At 51.2% G+C, this 17,089-nt stretch overlaps 1 long non-coding RNA gene across 1 annotated transcript; it reads right to left on the bottom strand.

Annotated features, from left to right (window-relative positions):
* Window positions 1–430: 430 nt before the first annotated feature.
* Window positions 431–17,085, bottom strand: LOC138440109 (uncharacterized). Its single transcript, XR_011256918.1, has 3 exons — window positions 16,923–17,085; window positions 6,022–6,157; window positions 431–1,582 (listed from the first exon to the last, which is right to left on the bottom strand). It is a non-coding gene; the product is annotated as an uncharacterized lncRNA (long non-coding RNA).
* Between the last annotated feature and the right edge of the window lie 4 nt (window positions 17,086–17,089).

The following is a 17,089-nucleotide window of genomic DNA, read 5'->3' as shown; positions in this document are numbered from 1 at the left end:
GAGTTTGTGAGCATCCTAAGGGGATCCCAGGCCAGAAACAGAAAGTGGTACCGCCGATGGCTCACCATCCTTGTCTCCTCTAGGAGCTCAGGGGAATGGATCTGTTTTGATGATTGACTCATAAATACATCATCTGTCTCTGAGGACCACAGCCTGGGTGACAGGAACAGCTCCACTACTCAAGAGTTTCACTAGAATTGTCTGCAAGAGCCTCTGGACCACAGGGGTCCACAGGAGGGTTGGGGTCCAAGTTGTGTCCGAATCTTTGTGACCACATGAACTGCAACACGTCAAACCTCCCTGTCCCTCACCATCTCCCACAGTCCAAATTTCTTCATTCACCATGTCTCCCAGAAGTCAGAGTCTGGCCTGGTGCCCTGCAGGGCTCAGAAAAGAGTTACTGAATGAACAGAAGATGGGATTCAATAAGTAGTTATCAAATTCAATGATGGATCCCATCACTCTTTATTGAATACTTACTATTTGCCAAGTACCCCAATCCTTGCCTGCCCAGGACTCTTCATAAACAAAGGAGATGGATAAATACAAAATTATAACTTGGACAGGACCTGCCAAGGGAAGACACCCCCCCCCCCCACCCGCCAAGGGCTAGGACCACCAGCGTGGACTCCAGAAGGGCTTCCTGAAGGGAGCTGACAGAGACCAGGAAAGGGAGATATATGGGTATAAACAGAGGGAAAAGAGTTGGCGGCAGAGTGCACAGCATGTGCAAAGGTCCCAGAGTGGGAGGGAACATGATTTCAAGGGCTCTTTTCATACCACCCGCAGTTGCTTCAACAATTTGCAGACTCCCACAGATAGTCAGTAAGGCTAGGTTTAGGATCACCAAGGTTGAGTGGCAAGTTGGGCAGGACATTGTGTCCTGAATCACCCACATGGAAAAGGATGAAAGCCCCAGAACAAACTCGGAGACCTTGCCCTGGCAAGGACAAGACAAACAGCACCCAGCCCTGCCTCTGCCCTGGAATTTCCGGAGTCGTCTGCCTCCTGGGCATACCCCGCTCTCCCATGATGTCCTGGCCACCTCAGAAGACACAGGAGGAATGGGATGGGCACACAGGCTGCTAGGTGGGGTCAGGAGGAAGAAAGAAGGGCTTCAGGGTGTCCAGCTGGGAGGTCTCAGAGGCAAGAACCAGGGCTGGGGGGCAATGATAGCAACCCCTATAATAATAGCTGTTGACACCTATGAGTGCCAATAGCCACCCCCCCCCCAAACCATCAGGAATAGGAATATAAATTGGTGTAGCCACTATAGAAAGCAGTATGAAGCTTCCTTAAAAACAAACAAACAAAAAACCAAAACCCACAGAGCTACCATATGGCCCGGGCTTCCCAGGTGGCGCTAGTGGTAAAGTACCCGTCTGCCAATGCCGGAGACGTCAGAGATGAGGGTTCCATCCCTGGGTTGAGAAGATCTCCTGGAGGAGGGCATGGCAACCCACTCCAGTGCTCTTGGCTGGTGGGGTACAGTCCATGGAGTCTGAGTCAGACGTGACTGAAGCGACTTAGCAAGTGTGCTCACGCACCATATGACCCAGCAGTCCCGCTCCTGAGTTTATATCTGGAAAAGATGAAAGCGAACTTGAAAAGACACATGCTCCCTAATGTTCACGGCAGCACTGTTTACAACAGCCAAGATATGGAAACACCCCAAGTGATTGTCCACAGATGACTGGTTTAAGAAGATATATACACAGTGGACTATTACTCAACCATAAAAAAGAATGAAATATTCCCATTTGCAGCAACAAGGTTGGACCTGGACAATAGGACCTACTCAGTGAAGTAAGTCAGACAAAGAAAGGCATATATTATATGATGTCACTTATATGCAGAATGTAAAAAATAATACACATGAATCTATATACAAATCAGAAACAGACTCACAGACATAGAAAGCAAATTTATGGTTACCAAAGGGGAAAGGGAGGGTGGGAGTGATATACGAGAAGTATAGGACTTTATGATATAAGTAGATAAGCTATAATAGGTAAGCAATAAGGATTTACTGTACAGCATAAGAAACTATAGGGCTTCCCAGGTGGAGCTAGTGGAAAAAATCCACCTGCCAATGCAGGAGATATGGGTTCTATCCCTGGGTTGGGAAGATCCCCTGGAGGAGGAAATGGCAACCTGATCCAGTATTCTTGCCAGGAAAATCCCATGGACAGAAGAGCCTTGCAGGCTACAGTCCATGGGGCCACAAAGAGTCTGAAAATGATGTTCAATGTCGTCTAATAACGTATAATGGAAAACAGCCTGAAATATACATATATAACTGTATCACTTTGTGGTACGCCTGAAACTAACACAATATCGTAAATCAACTATACTTTTTTTAAAAGCCCCATTAGATGGAAACAGGATCCAGAGGAAGAAACAGCTGGCTGAGGACTTGTAGTTGACTCCAGGATGCGGCAGATTTTAGTTTGGGTTGCTATGATAAAAGTACCAGAGGTTGGGTAGCTTAAACAATAGACATTTATTTCTCAGTCTGAGAGGCTGGAGAGTCCAAGATCGAGGTACAAACACATCTGGAGTCTGGTGAAAGCTCAATTCCTGGTTTGCAGACAGCTGCCTTCTAATTACATCCTCACATGGCAGAAAGCACAAAACAGGCTCTCTCAAGCCTTAGAAGGGCACTAACCCCATCAATGGGAGTTGCACCTTCATGGCCCGATTACCTCTCAAAGGCTCATCTCCTTACCTGGTGATTGGGATTTCAGTTCATGAATTTTGGGGGCATTTATCCCTGGTGGCTCAGACAGTCAAGAATCTGCCTGCAATGTGGGAGACCTGCATTCGATTCCTGAGTTAGAAAGATCCCCTGGGGAAGAGAATGGCAACCCACTCCAGTATTCTTGCATGGAGAATTCCAAGGACAGAGGAACCTGGTGGGCTACAGTTCATGGGGTCGCAAAGAGTCAGACACGACTGAGCGACTAACATGTATGTGGGATATAAACATTCAGTGTATAACAACACCCACTTTTCCTTTTTAAAAAATTCTTTTAAAATTAATTTTAATGAATTTGTTTGGCTGCACCAGGTCTTAGTTGCAGCGTTAGGGTCTTAGTCCCCTGACCAGGGAGGGAACCCAGGCCCCCTGCATTGGGAGCCTGGAGTCTTAGCCACTGGACCACCAAGGAAGTCTCTTAATTTTCACTTTTGAGATAAGGAGATGAAAACCCAATATCCAGGGCCAGAACTGAGGCCACAGGACCCACTGAGGCATTAGTCTCTAGCCTCAGTAGTACTGGCTGTAAAATGGGACTTTGGCCAACTGTGGCTGTCTGCAGGCAGACCCCTCACCCCAGGCCCTGGGCTCACTCTGGGCTCAGCCAAGGGGGATTGTGGCATAACAAGTCCCCATCTCCCTCCAGTTGAATCTTTAACTCTGACTCTCTGTATCCAGTGGCAAAAGATGAAAGAGCTCACTCAGGACTCATCACTTATTGTATACCCGCAGTCGGGGAGGAGTTGGTTGTAAAAGGGGCCCAATGGAACTTCTGGGGTTGTGGAAATATATCCAGATTGACAGTTCCAAGACTATGCATTTGTCAAAACTCATCTAACTGTACTCTATGGTCTGTGAATTATAACCTAACCAAGCAGACCTTAAAAATAGGTATATACTGGGCTTCCCTGGTAGCTCAGTGATAAAGAATCTGCCTGCCAAGGCAAGAGACACAGGTTTGACCCCTGATCTGAGAAGATCCCACATGCCGCAGAGCAGCTAAGCCCACGCACCGCAACTACTGAGCCTGTGCCCCAGAGCCAGGGCGCCACGGCAAGCGAGGTCCCGGCGTGAGACGCCTGTGCAACTGCAACAAAGAACAGCCCTGCTTGCCCCAACTAGAAAACAACAATGTGGCAATGAAGACCCAGCACGGCCCAAAATAAGTAAAATGTCTAAAAGCAGGTATATATTTTATTTCGAGACTTTGGGGATGGGGGACAGGGTCAGAGGGGATGAGGCAACATGAGAACAAAACCCTAAATGCACTATTATTGGAAGTCTGTGTAAGGAAGAAAAGTGCTATCTTACTCTATCTCTTGTAACAGTATTTTTATTTTATTTATGGGCCACACTGAGTGGCTTGCAGGTTCCTAGATACCTGCACCCTCAGCAGTGAAAGACTGGAGTCCCATGTGCTGGACCCCCAGGGAATTTCCTAGCAATCTTTATTTTAAAGTCTCTTTTGTCTGATGTGAGTATTGCTGCTTCAGCTTTCTTTTGATTTCCGTCTGCATGGAATACCTGTTCCATCCTCTCGCTTTCAGTCTTTATGTGTCTCTAGATCTGAAGAGGCTCTTGCAGACAACATACATATGGGTCTCGTTTTTGTGTCTATTCTGACAGTCTGTGTCTTTTGATTGGCACATTTAATCTGCTGTACATTTAAGGTAATTATCGATACGTATGTTCTTATTGTCATTTTTTAAATCATTTTGGATTTGTTTTTGTAGGTCTCTTTTCTTCCTTTCCTCTTTTGTTCTTTTCTCTTTTTTTAAAAAAAATTATTATTTATTTATTTATTTTTACTTACAATACTGTATTGGTTTTGCCATACATTGACATGAATCCACCACGGGTGTACATGAGTTCCCAGTCCTGAAACCCCCTCCCACCACTCCCCATATCATCTCTCTGGGTCATCCCAGTGCACCAGCCCCAGGCATCCTGTATCCTGTATCGAACCTAGACTGGTGATTCGTTTCTTACATGATAGTATACATGTTTCAATGCTATTCTCCCAAATCATCCCACCCTCTCCCTCTCCCACAGAGTCCACAAGTCTGTTCTATACATCTGTGTCTCTTTTGTTCTTTTCTCTTGTGATCTGATGACTATCTTTCATGCTGTGCTTGGATTCCTTTTTCTTTCCTGTGTGTTTATCTAATCTAGATTTTTTCATTTGTGGTCACCATGAGGTTTTGATACAGCAGTGTCTATGTTTCCCTGGTTGTTTTAAATTTCTGATCTCTTTATTTCAAATGCATTTCCAGTACCCTGCATTTGTACTCCATTTCTTACTATATACTGTAGCAGTCCAGATGAGCCAGCAAATATTCTTTTCCTCCCTTCAAAATAAAAGACATCTGGGACTTCCCTGGTGATCCAATGGCTACACGTTCCCAGTGCAAGGGGTCTGGGTCCGATTCCTGGTCAGGGAACTAGATCCCATATGCCACAGCTAAAGATCCCACATGCCACAGCTGAGACCTAGTGTAGCCAAATAAATAAATAATTTTTTTAAAACCTGTGTTTTAAGTTGTCGATAAAAACATGCTATATATGAAGCATTTGTGAAAGATATGTGAGCACACCATAATATAAAAACAGAAAAAAGGTTAAAAAGCATTCCATTTGGAAATAGAGACATTATAGCTGTCACAGCTGCCCTGAGACGCTGCCTCAGTTTTCTCATCTGTACTATGGGGGTAATGACCCCCATCTGCTGCGTGGGGCTCTTGTGGGGATCAGGTGGGTTAAGGGTGATGCAGTAGGTGCTGTCAGGATAGGATAAATGAAGCCTGGGCTGGATTGAGTATCTTTCTGATGCGTTTATTTACTTTATACTAATGAAAGCCAACTTAAAGTCTAGCTCACATATCTCACCATTGCCCAAAAGCTCAGGCTGTTAATATACAGGCCCTGCGAGGCCAGGACCACCCTGATGAGGCAGAAGCACTGTCCCAGCCTCACCCCAGTGCACAGCTGCCTCTTGACCAAGGTCTAGTCCTGGGGCTGCTTCTATTCTAGAACGATCGTGGGGGTGGTGAGGAGCCCCAGGCTGGTGTCCTGGGATCCTGGAGTCTCTGGACCACCAGGAGTTGGACTCAGGGTGACCAGTGGGGGAGCTCCTGGCCTGGCAAGGGGATCTGGGGAGGCTGCTTTGGGGACTCAGCAGTGTGACCAGCAGGTGGGGGGAGGGTTTCACAGGGTCAGGTCAAGGCGGCCAGGCCCAGGTTGGACCCAGTGTGTGTAATTCTGACCTCATCAGAAAGTCCAGCCTGTCAACCATTCTCTTGGAGGTTCAGCAAGAGCTCATCCATCTCTCTCCAGCTCAGACTGGAGGTCCCAGGGGAGAGGTAAGGGTTGCAGGGAGGTCAGACAGCGGACTCAATAAACCTGCAAGACAGAGGGAGACATAGAGACAAGAGAGAGACAGGGATACAGACAAAGAGGGAGCGCCTTCCAACACAGGGGTCATGGGTTCGATCCCTGGTGAGGGAGTCAAGATTCCCAAATGCCATGGTGCACCCCACAACTAGAGAGAAACCCTTGCACCACAGTGAAGAGCCTGCCTGCCTCAACTAGGGCCCAATGCAGTCAAATAAATTAATATTAAACAAAAGAACTCTGTAATGGCCTATGTGGGAAAAGAGTGGATATATGTATACATACAGCTGATACTCATCAGAAGGACTGATGCTGAAGCTGAAGCTCCAATCAATACTTTGGCCACCTGATGCAAACAGCCGATTCATTGAAAAAGATCCTGATGCTGGGAAAGATTGGAGGCAGAAGGAAGAGAGGGCGACAGAGGATGAGATAGTTGGAGGGCCTCACTGATTCAATGGTCATGAATTGGGACAAACCCCAGGAGATGGTGAGGGACAGGGAGGCCCGGTGTGTTGCCGTCCATGGGGTCACAAAGTCAGACACAACTGGTGACTCAGCAACAACAATCGCTGGTTCAGTTTGCTGGACAGCAAGAAACTGACATTTTAAATCAACTATACGCCAATAAAAAATGATAACAAAGAAAGATAGGGAGAGAGACCCACCAAGAGTGAGACAGAGTGAGAGACAGACAGACAGACACACGGAGATAAGGAGTGAGAAGGTGAGAGAGACAGGAAGGGAGATAGGGATGAGAGACAGGGAAAGGGGCAAATGAGGAGAGACAGAGAAATGGACACAGAGAGACAGTGAGAGAAAAAGATGGTGGAGAGACAGAGAAGAGAGAGGGAGAAACAGCAGGAAAGACAGGGGGTGGGGAGAGATCTGGGGGAATTAATCCCATCCTCCCGCATCTGGCCTGTGGACCCTCCCCACCCCCAGCCAGACTGGTGCCCCTTTGACATACAGACGGGGAAACTGAGGTCCCAGCTCCCGACCTGCCGCTGTGACATAGGCTGGAACCCTCAGGATAGAGAGGTGCAGGTAGGGCCCCAAAGGCTGGGAGGCAAGGAATGAAAGGGATCCTAGTTTCTGGTGAGTTTCAGAGGTCAGGCTTGTCCTGTAAGAAGAATGTCACATCTTGGATGAGGGGCGTGACTTTGGGGTAAACATGAACCTTATAAGGTCACGGCAAGCGTGGGTAGCATTATGGATATGAGGAGAGTGTAACCTGCGTCACTGTGAGTCTGGGGATGGCCCTCGGGTCACTGTGCATTCTTAACTGCAGGGCATGTTGGAAAGTTTCCATGGCACAGAGCATTTTTAAATGACCTCTGGGCTCTTGAGGCTGATCCCAGGCCTGATGTCCAGGATCAAGGAAAATCTCAGCTCTTGCTGGAGACTGGCCCAGAGGCACCAGAGTGGGGGATGCTAAGAAAATTCTGAGAATGACCCGGGCCTGAGATGGAGGAGCCAGACAGCCTAGAGGGGGTGGCTGGGAATTCTGTTCCTGGCATCCCCCACCCCCGCTGCAGCCATTGCGAGAACATGATACACACTCCCGCACCTGCTGGCAGAATGACCTGAGCAGGGGACTGCCCCTTACCCCTGGGGAGGCACTTGCAACAGACAGAGTGGCCCCCACCTCCCATCAGCTGCCTCCCTGGGAGAGGCTGGAAGGGGAGCTGGAACTAGGGAAGGAGGGGAAGGGAGAAGTGGTGGCCTCAGGTTTCAGGGGACTTGGGGACTCATCTCATTATAGGAGACAGGGTACTTCAGCTGGCCTTATCATTGAGTGTTAGGTGCTCAGTTGTGTCCCGACTCTTTGCAACCCAGTTGACTGTAGCCCATGGGATTCTCCAGGCAAGAATGCTGGAGTGGGTTGCCATTTCCTTCTCCAGATGATCTTCCCCACCCAGGGATCAAACCCAGGTCATCTGCATTGCAGATTCGTTACCATCTGAGCCACCATTATTGTTGATGTTCCTGAGAAAATGGGCTGGAATGAAAAAGATCAGATTTGGAGAAACCCATCATTTCACCAGGAAAAAGTTCTGAACCATGGCTTCCGCTGAGAGCGAGAACAGAAGGGCAGATAGGCCAGGAGCTTGACCTGCATCGCAAACTGGGCAGGAAAATATGCCAGGCATGTGAACAGAACCAAACAAAATTCAGAAAAGAAACAGAAATTTAAAAAAAAAATGCCATGCATGAAAACGACCCTCAAAGTGAAAATAAGTATGCTGTCGTAAAACAGAAAATCAGATGGAGCGCCCCCTGCATCAGAGAAGAGTAATAAATGAAACAATTGATGTTCTCAGCCCTTCAGGGAAACAGAAACAGCTTACTGAGATTCTAAGGAGGTAACAGGGATGGTGGGTGTACCATATTCATGGACAGTGAGGTTGAGGCTCAAGATGCTTGCTGATTCTCCCCACCTGAAGTTTTAACAGCCCCAGTCAAAGTCAAACAGGATTGTGACTCCCCTCTGGAACTTGATGAGTCAAATTTTTATCTGGAAGAGCAGAGAGTTGCAAGGATGCTTCTGTAGAAGAACAAGGTGGTGTTACCTGCCCTACCGGATACCGAGAGCCATCACAGAACCTATAATTGAGTAAGAGGCCCAGGGAGAGACACGTGGACCAATGGACTGGAATTAAATGCCTCCATACAGCCGACGCAGGTCAGCGATTGTGCTCCAAAGTGGAGAAGGCCTGTCCATTAGTGGGGAAGGGAGAGTATCTCATAAGAGAATCTGGGACGTGGGAGTCCAATTAAGTTGGATCCTTACATCACACAAAACTCAGCTTCATGTGGGTGAAGGGACAATATGGAAAAAAAGAGCTTGAATAAAGCTTGAATGTCTTGGTGGGAAATATAGGTGAACTTCAGTGAAGAAAGATTTCCCCGTAAAGAGCACCAAGGCAGTCTATGCGTATGTTAGTCACTCAGCTGTTTCCGAGTCTTTTTTTTTGTTTGTTTGTTTCCGAGTCTTTTGCGACCCCATGGACTATGGCCCGTCAAGCTCCTCTGTCCGTGGGATTTCCCAGGCAAGAATACTGGAGTGGGTTGCCATTCCCTTTTCCAGGGATCAAACCCAGGTCTCCTGCATTGCAGGCAGAACCTTTACCATCTGAGCCACCAGGGAAGCCCAAGACGTTGTACACTATACAACAATATATTGATCAGCTTGTATATATTAAGACTTTTTTGTTAATCAAAGGTCCTTTGAAGAAAGTAAAGAGACAAATTGTAAACAAGGGGAAGACTTCTGCAACACACTGGACTGACAGAGGAATAGTATCAAACATATATAGGGAACTCCTATGACTAATCACAGAAACGGCTCCCAGGTGGCGCTAGCGGTAAAGATCCTGCCTGTCAATGCAGGGGACACAGGACACCTGAGCCCAATCCTTGAGTTGGGAAGATCCCTTGGAGGAGGAAATGGCCACCCACTCCATTATTCTTGCCTCAAGAGTCCCTTGGACACAGGAGTCTGGTGGGTTACAGTTTATAGGGTTACAAAGAGTCGGACTCAACTGAAGTGACTTAGCATGCACGCATGCCTGACTCATCAAAAACAGTAGGAAGAGGCCAAGGAGGAAACCTGTGTGGCGAGATGTTCAGAATCAACAGGAGACAAGGACGATGCGAACTGAAACTCCAGTGAGATGCTGTTTGATTGACAAAAGCTAAAAAAACCAACAAAACCAGTGTTTCCCAAGTCACAGAGTCACAAGAAACTCAGACTGTCCAACACTTTAGGAAACCATCTGGAGTTTCTACAACCCTGAAATCCCCAGAAGACACGCCTCTCTACTCCTGGCCAGAATTCCCCAGGGGTAGGCACCCTGTCTCAGGGCTGGGAGAGCCGAGGGGAGACAGGGAGCAAGTTATTTGGATGAGAGGAAGGGTGGGAGCTTCCTGGGGAGAATCTGTCCGAGGCCTCTCTCCTGGCCTCTGACTGGCTGGCAGCAACGCTGAGCATCCCTTGGCTTATAGCAGCATCGCTCCAGGCCCTGCCTCTGTCTCTATATGGCTGTCTCTTCCCCCTCCTTTCTCTCATTTTATTGGGACATTTGTCATTAGATTTAGGACCTATCCTAATCCAGGATGAGCTCATCTCAAGATCCTTACCTTAATTATATCTGTGCTCAGTTGCTCAGTTGCCTCTGACTCTTTGAGACCCTATGGACTGTAGCCCACCAGGCTCCTCTGTCCATGGGATTTTCCTAGCAAGAATACTGGAGTGAGTTGTTATTTCCTCCAGGGGATCTTCCCCACCCAGGGGTCGAACCCTTGTCTCCTGAATCTCCTGCACTAGCAGGCAGATTCTCTACCACTGAGCCACCTGGGAAGCCCTGAAAAGACCTTATTTTCAAATAAGGAAGGTCCCATTCATCGGTACCAGGTAGACATGTCTTCCAGAGGTTAACCATTCCGAGTCTTAGGGGAGACTCTCAATCTTAAGATCACGCCCTAAAGTGAAACAGCCATCAGCCTGAGGTTCAAAAGCTGTGTCCCTGATACTGTAAGTTTTGTTCCCCTCTGTGTCCCCAGCTCCTGGTGAAGACTTGGCGCAGAGCAGGCTGGAGGTGATTCCAGAACAGTGAAGTGAACAGATCTAGGCTCCAACGGGCTGGGGTTTAAGTCCTAGTCCTTCAAATCAGCGACATGATACCTCTGTGCCTCAGCTCTTTGACGTATAGAGTTGATAATATCTGCTTGGAGAGGGTTGAATCATGGTCTCCCCAAAAAAAATATATCTACCCAGAATCTCCGAATGTGACCTTACTGGGACAAGGGTCTTTGCAGATGTAATTAGTTGAGGATCTTGAGACAAGATCAACCTGGATTAGGGACTTCCCTGGTGGTCCAGGGGTTGGGAATCTGCCTGACAATGCAGGGGACACGGGTTCAATCCCTGGTCTGGGAAGATCCTACGCTGCAGAGCGACGAAGCCTGTGCCCACAGCTACTGAAGCCTGCGCACCTAGAGCCTGCGCTCTGCGGCAGGAGCAGCCGCTGCAGCGAGAAGCCCTGCTCCCTGCAACTCGAGAGAAGTCCCTGCTCCTGCAACTCGAGAGTAAGCCCTGCTCCCTGCAACTCGAAAGCCCTGCTCCCTGCAACTCGAGAGAAGTCCCTGCAGAGCAGCGAAGGTCCGGTGTAGCCGAAAATAAGGAAGCACCTGATCTTTCCAAAAAGATCAGCCTGGGCTAGGGTGACCCTAAATCCAGTGACAGGTGTCCTTGTAAGAGACAGAAAAGGAGAAGGCAAAGAGAGACCAGGAGAAGACGGAGACAGAGGCTGGGAGGATGCGGCTGCAAGCCGAGGAACGCCAAGGGTTCCTGGCGGCCACCAGCAGCTGGGAGAGAGGCAAGCAGTAGGTTCTCCTTCAGAACTCCCAGAAGAAACCAGCCCCCACCCCAGCCCACACCTTGATTTCAGACTTCTGGCCTCCTGAACTGGCAGAGAATGCATTGTTATTATATTAAGAACCAGGCTTATGCCACCTGTTACAGCCACCACAGGGAGCTCAAACATTGCCGCAGAGGATTACGGGATGATGTTTAAGCGAGTGACTACCTGGTACACAGCCTGGCATGCACGTGGTATACGCTCACTGGGAAAATAAAATGTGCTAATACGGCAAACAAGAAGTATGCGATGGTTGTTGACTGAGCGAGTGACTGAGGCTAAATGAGGATGAGGGGTCAGTGCACCCCCAGGCTCCTGACTCCTGACCACCCCCAGGCCCCAGCAGCACCCTGCCTCTCTGAGCCGGTAGGTTAGGTGTCCCCTTAGCTCAGATACTCTCCTGTAGGCAGCGGTCCAGCAAAGCTCCCCGGCTGCAGCAGGCAGTTGGGCCCGGACGCTATTTGCAAACTGAAACCCAGGCCTGCGGCTTTGGCCACCCACTTACGCAACCAGCTGCTGCTGCTTCCTCCCCTTGAGAAAGTCCCCTGGTGAGGCTCCTCGGTGGAAGGGCAGGGAGCCTGGAGGGGGCAGGCTCTGTTCCCAGGGGACAGCACCTCTGTGCCTCAGTTTCCCCATCTGCAACTGGGCCGCATGTGGGGTGTGTGGGGGGCAGGGGAGGGGATTGAAGGCTCCAGGCAGAGGAGATTGGACCTAGGGAGGCTTCTCTTCACATCTCTGAACCTCTATTTCTCCAGCTGTGAATGAGGGAGAGATATCCTGCAGCCAGAGTGAGTGCGTACGGGGTCACGTCTTTACCTTGGAGACACAAGCCAAGTCCTCTGTCCTTGCCCCCTGAGACTCTCCCAGGCTGTCTGCTTGCCTTTTTTTTTTTTTGGCTGCACTGTGTGGCATGCAGGACCTTAGTTCCCTGACCAGGGATTGAATCTGCCTCCCCTGCTTTGGAAGCGTGGAGTCTTAACCACTGGGGCCAGTGAGGTCCCTACTGATTGTTTCTAAGGTAAAGACCATCACCCTGGGACTTCCTTGGCAGTCCAGCGGTTAAGATTCTGAGCTTCCAATGCAGGCGGTGCGGGTTTGATCCCTGGTGGAGGAGCTAAGATCCCATATGCTGTGCGGTGTGGCCAAAAAAAGAAAAAAAAAACACAACAAACTCCCCATGGCCCTCAGAGTCCCATGAGGTCCAGCCCTGCTGCCCTACCCCCTTCATCTCACTCCACAGCCTCCTTGCCAACAAGCTCATTCCCAGGTCAGAGTCTTTGCCTCTGCCTGGAACCTTCTCACCACACTTCCTGCTCTCTCCTTCCCCTCATTCAGACCTGGACCCCAATGTCACCTCTTCCAGGAGGCCCTCCATGACTGCTCACTCTGGAAAGACCCTCCCTCCGGTCCTGTGTCCCATTTTATCTGTACTGTCCATCTCTCTCCCTTCCTCCAGACCTCGAGTCCCACAAGAGCATGGATGCCTCCACGGTCCCCAGCTGCCAGCCCAGGGCTTGACAGTAGGCATCTGAGTTGTGAGCTCATTAACCTGACACTGTGTGAAGAAAATCGAGACTCCTGAAGGCAGGAGAGGAAGAAAGGGCAGGTGGGCAGGAGTTGAGCCAAGACCTGAAGGAGCTTCAGCAAACACTTGGGTGACTCCGGGAAGATGGTCCCAGGCAGAGGCACTGCATATGCCAAGTCCCCGAGGCACGAAAATGCCAGACTTATTGGAGGGGTTTTGAGGAGGCTGAACGTGACCAGAGCGTCTCTGGTGGCTCAGGGATAAAGAATCTGCTTGTCTATGCAGAAGACCTGCATAGGTTGGATCCCTGGGTCGGGAAGATCCCCTGGAGGAGGGCATGGCAACCCACTCCAGTATTCTTGCCTGGAGAATCCCACAGACAGAAGAGCCTGGTAGGTTATAGTCCATGGGGTCGCAAAGAGTGGGACACGACTGTGATTCAGTCGAGGTTAAGAGGAGAAAGGAAGCAGGAGCAGCAAGACCAGCTGGGCCCTGTGGTCTCAAGGAAGACTTCGGCTTTTACCTTGAGGGAGGGGGGTGTCACGGGGGTTCTGAAGAAAGGAAGGATGTGTCTGGCTCGGGTCCCCACACAGGGAAGAGGCTACAGGGGAGACGGCAGGAGCCGGGAGGCCAGGGGTGTCCGCGCTGGCCCCATCAATGATGGGGCTGGACTAGGTGGGGAAGGGGGGGGTTCCGGAGCAACTTCGCTGGTGCATGGTGGGGGATGAAGAGTCAAGGATGCCTGCTTGGTCCCATTTCACAGACAGGGAGCTGAGGAGGCTCTTGATCTGAGTAAGGGAGAGGCTGAGAGCGTCACCAGGAAGTCAAGAGGCAACCAAGCCCGGGAGGCAGCCTTGCACCACACCCTCCTTTCCCAGCCAAGTGCACCAGCTCCTTCTGATGCAACGACTCTCTTTTGGTCTCTGATTTTATCTCGATAATTTCAAACCTTGTCAGAGGAGGAGGTTTACCATCCACACTTGAAGACAGGCCTGACCCAGCTTCACACAGATTCACTTACTCCCCCAGCAACCCTGAAACAAGGGCACCATTCCCATTTTACAGACGGGCAAACTGAGGTTCTGAGAAGCAAAATGGTGACCCAAGTCAATGAGCGACAGAGGCTAGATGTGAACCCTAACCTGGGGCTCCAGGGCCTGGGCCTGGGACTGCACTCTGCCTGAGCGGGAGTTGGGGTCGGTTGCAGACGGACTCGTGTGTGCTGCAGGCTCAGTTGTGTCCAACTCTTTGCGACCCCATGGACTGTAGCCCACCAGGCTCCTCTGTCCATGGAATTTTCCAGGCAAGAATATCGGAGTGTGTTGCCATTTCCTCCTCCAGGGGATCTTCCCAACCCAGAGACAGAACCCGTGTCCCCTGCATCTCCTGCCTTGGCAGGCAGATTCTTTACCACTGGGCCACGTGGGAGGCCCAGGGCGCAGACACACACCGGCGAATGTCCTCCCCTCCCTGGAATGCGTTATTCACTTCAGGCTTCAGACGTAGACTACAGTGGGAGCCCCTTGGGGGAGAGGGGCGCTAAGAATTCCAGCTTCAGTGTTCAGGCCTACGTTTCCATGGCTCCAGGATGCATGTAAATCACACACTTGTTCACTCATTTGCTCACCAGGCCACCGTCAGTTGCCTGCCCTATGCGGGTCAGTGTTCAAGGCCCCAGCTTGAGAGAGTCCCGGCCCAACACAGATACCCCCCACAGGGGTACCTATGGTTCCACAGGGTCAAGGCCAGCCCAGAAGGACGTACTCAGAGCTGGGGGTCCCCAGGAGTTTGGGAGGCAGCGGGAGATGCTTCCAGAAGAAGGGACTCTCAGTCTGAAGAGTGGCTCCCTCCCTGCCCCATCCCTGCACACACCATGATGAAAGCCAGCGAGAGTGGGAACACTGTGGGACCCACCTCAGACCCCACCCTCCGGTCCCCATTTCCGGCTGGCACTAGGCAGCTGCCAATGCCGCTGGGACACAGCCCCAGCCATCGGGCAGCTCTGGGAGGTGGGAGTGTCACTGCCTGGCCTGTCTGGGTGGAATCAGGTTGATTACCATTCACGGGGCAGGCCAGGGGCAGGGGTGAAGAGATGGACGGGCTACCTGAGAACCACAGACCCTAGAGGCTGGACAAGGATGACGAGTGATGGCTCTGGAGCTGGCGGCCCTGGACCAGAGTCTTCATGATACAGGCCTTAAAGTCAGTCACTCAGTCGTGTCCGATTCTCTGTGACCTCACAGGCTGCAGCCCGCCAGGCTCCTCTGTTATGGGATTCCCCAGGCAAGAATACTGGAGTGGGTAGCCATTCCCTTCTCCAGGGGGATTTTCTCGACCCAGGGATCTAATCCAGGTCTCCCTCATTTACTGTCTGAGCCACCTGGGAAGCCCTATACAGGCCTCAGTTTCCCCATCTAAATGAATCACGGGGGAGGGGGAACCGGTGTGTCCAAGACTGTGGGTTGTGGGTTTTGATCTGCTGGGCTTTTGGGGGTTAGAGAGAGACTCTTAAGCTGTTTGAGTTTTCCAGGCAGCAAGTGAGGGCCCCAAGCTGCCTGGATCCTCACCCTGAGGCCATGGGGGTGGGGATGGGGGCAGCTTCAGGGAGATTAGATTGGACCTTGTCTCACGGAAATGTGGGCTTAAGACACTGGCCAGGCCCGGGCTGAGCCGGCTGAGGCAGGCCTGGTCTAGGGGATCTGGAGGAGGTTTTAGGTAAAGACAGAGGCCGTGAGAGATACAGAGAGACAGCAAGAGCCAGAGAAGTGAGGTTGAGAGAAATAGACAGGGAGAGACGAGACAAGAGAAAGGGAGGAGCTTCCCTTGTGGTCCAGAGGCCAAAACTCTGGGACCCATGCAGGGTGGGGGGACTGGGTTGGATCCCTGGTCAGGGAACTAGATACCACTTGGCAGCTAAGAAAAAAGAAGGAGGAGGAGGAGGGCAAGAAACAGGAGAGCTGGGAAGACAGGGACAAAAGAGAGGAAGGTGGGCAGTTAGGGAGACACAGGTGCCCCCACCTGGCCCCCTGGGCGGAACCAATCTCCCTGCGCTCTTGAACAAACCATGCTTTCATATTATTGAGGATGAGGTTACGGACAGCTTCCTAAGGTGTGTGCTTCCAGAGCCAGGCACCCTCTTCACCTCTCACAACACCCAAGGAGGGGTGTGTGTGTGTGTGTGTGTGTGTTAGTCACTCAGTTGTGTCCGACTCTTTGCAACCGCATGGGCTGTAGCCCAACAGGCTCCTCTGTTCTTGGGATTTCCCAGGCAAGAGTACTAGAGTAGGGTAGCCATTCCTTTCTCCAGGGGATTTTTTTTGACCCAGGGATCGAACCAGAGTCTCTGGCACTGCAGGCAGATTCTCTACCGTCTCAACCACTAACTACCCCCATCCCACTGATGGAGAAACTGGCTGGAGAGCCCCAGGCTGCACAGCTAGCTGGCGGCGGAGCAGAACTCGGTCAAGACCTGTAAGACATTTTTCTCTCTGCTGTGTAACACTCCATCCCTCCAGCCTCCCACCCGAAAGCACACCCAGGCTGGTAAAGAAACCCACCCCCCCCCCTCCTCCCTGGCCCGCCTGTCCCCCCTCCCCCATCCCTCCCGGCCCAGCTCGCCGGCCAGCAGAATATTTTTCTTCTCTGCTCCTGGATGTTACGGTTTCATCCGGAACCGCCTTGCCTACAGGCGGTTCCCGCCCGCCAGGGTCAGCCCAGGGCAGGGACCGGAGCCAGAAGCAGCTTGAGGGAGGCGACCTCTGCCATCACCCCAACCCGGGGACCAGGCAGGTTCCCTCCTGCTCCCTCCGTATCGTGGTTTCCCCACCTGGAAAGTTGCGGGCTCCCACGCGTGGCCATGGGGGAGCGGCGCTGATGTGGCCAAGGGGTGGGTGCCTGCGGGCGGGGTTTCCCGCGTGGCTGCCAAGGTTCCGAGCGCTCCGTTATTAAGCACTGATGGGAGCTACCCCGTGTCTGCCAGGGGGCCTCCCAGTG

This window comes from Ovis canadensis, chromosome 5 (assembly GCF_042477335.2).
Source record: "Ovis canadensis isolate MfBH-ARS-UI-01 breed Bighorn chromosome 5, ARS-UI_OviCan_v2, whole genome shotgun sequence".
Classification (NCBI taxonomy): domain Eukaryota; kingdom Metazoa; phylum Chordata; class Mammalia; order Artiodactyla; family Bovidae; genus Ovis; species Ovis canadensis.
Note: the sequence above shows the minus strand (reverse complement) of the source record. Positions and strands in the feature narration are given on the sequence as shown.